A 2026-nucleotide genomic window follows, 5' to 3' on the forward strand; every position below is an offset into this window, starting at 1 on the left:
ATCTCTAAAAGTATAAAACAAAATGAAATACATCTGTGCAATGAGTTGATGGCATAATCACATTAAGAATAACTGTTTCAAATGAATTGAAAAAGCCAGGCATTGTGGCACACACCTGTAATTCCAGCACTCAGGAGGCTGAGGCAGGAGGATCTTTGTGAGTTCGAGGCCAGCCTGGACTACAAAGTGAGCTGAAGGCCAGCCTGAACTGCATAATGAGACCCTGTCTCAAAAAGACAAAAAAAAAAAAACACAAAACAACTACTGTGTGTTACACCATAAATGGAGAACCAAGCAATAAGAACTTTTTTCTTCTTTTTTAAAAATTTATTTATTTATTTATTTATTTAGAGACAGGGTCTTGCTATGCAGTTCAGGCTGGTCTTTACCTCACTTTGTAGCCAAGGCTGGCCTCGAACTTGAAACCATCCTCCTGCCTCAGCCTCCTGAGTGCTGGAATTACAGGTGTGCCCTACCACGCTTGGCTTCTTTTTTTTTAAGAACCTTTTCTTCTTCTACAGTAGGGATATTCATCAGTTTTCTCTGCTTCATGTTCGTTCTTCATTTTCTCTGCTTCATGCTGCAGGTCATGGAGCTCCAAGTAGGGAACCATCACAGCGAGAGACCAAGGAAGAGTTTTCCTCCCTGATCCCCAACTCCTACTGCTTCTGTAACTTCTATTTATAATAAAACATTGGTTATGCCTTAGAAAATAGAGCTTCCCACCAAGAGAGAGATCCTCACTTTACCAAAGTCAGGTCTTTCCCCTTTCAAATACCTTCAAAAAAATTCCCTTCTTCCCCTAATCCTTCATGAACCCATCTACTCTGTCCAGATAGCTGTGCTTACTGGATAAGCACACTTGATGAAATGGAAAGCAGTAGTTGGTTTCCCTATCTGTGTCCCCACTAATGCATTAGAAAGCTTCTGTGATAGGGAAAAAGGGGTGGGGTGGGTGTGATGAAGTTAAGAACTTGATGCCTCTTATCCTGGCCAAAGAATGAAAGATTAACTGAATATGAGAGATAAAAACAGTGGGGACAGGGGCTGGGGATTTAGCTCAGCGGCAAAGCGCCTGCCTGGCAAGCGCAAGGTCGTGAGTTCGGTTCCCGGTACCGGAGGAAAAAAAAAAAAAAAAACAGTGGGGACAAGTAGGAAGACTGGGTGATGGGAAGAGATGGAGTAGGGTGAAGAACTAGGAGTAAAAGGAGAAAAAGCAAGATAAAAGCACACCCTGGAGAAAGCAGAGCAAACTACAGTAAAGAAAGTCAGGATAATAAGCTCTTCATGATGTACCTCTCCTTTTATGCTGTCCAAATCTTGAGGAAACCCACGAGAACTTACACATATGGGTCCTGAGAGGCAGTGCCAGGATCCCATGCCTCAGGCTGACTTCAGGTTTAGGCCATCCTATTGAAAACCTGCTTGAGTTCGTACAGTAAGTCCACAGGCAGGGCTTTGGGAATTGTTTTGTCCATGTGTCCAGGATCTTGTAATTAACAGGTCAACATACTTCCCTAGTCAGCTTTGCCATGCCTTACTCTCCTTTCTCAACAGCAAAGGGGTCATAGTTGGCAGAAGGGCGACAGTCTTCAAAGTAACCCTTCTAGCTGACAGTCCAGAAATGAGAATGCTGGCACTACATTGCCAGCAGAGAAGTCATGGTTGTTGCAGATTTCCTGGAATCTAGTCAGGCACCGGGCATTGTCCCAACCACCCTTGGAATCACAGGCACAAATGTGGTACTTAGCTGCTTGTTAAGTTTCTTGAAGGTCTCATCAGTGTATTTCAGACCATTCTCCTCCACATGGCCTTCGGCTGAAGTTGGTGTAACAGCCTGCACCATTGCTGTTCCCAGGAATGGACTTAGAATCAAAGGTTACTGTGTTGGTTTGGGGCTTATTTTTGCAAGGGAACACAATATAATACAGGACATATATTTTATAAGGTTATTTATAATAATCACCCAAACAATGATACACAAAAGAGTGCAGCAAATCTGTCCCCACACCAAGACCAAGGAATC

The 2026-nt window shown here is 43.3% G+C and overlaps 1 protein-coding gene across 1 annotated transcript in view; it reads left to right on the top strand.

Annotated features, from left to right (window-relative positions):
- The window catches only part of Tex14 (testis expressed 14), a gene marked incomplete at its 5' end in the record, with an annotated part of 90856 nt that overhangs the window by 4263 nt on the left and 84567 nt on the right, over positions 1 to 2026 (top strand).

Source organism: Chinchilla lanigera, unplaced genomic scaffold, assembly GCF_000276665.1.
Source record: "Chinchilla lanigera isolate Chin_1 unplaced genomic scaffold, ChiLan1.0 scaffold00050, whole genome shotgun sequence".
Classification (NCBI taxonomy): Eukaryota; Metazoa; Chordata; class Mammalia; order Rodentia; family Chinchillidae; genus Chinchilla; species Chinchilla lanigera.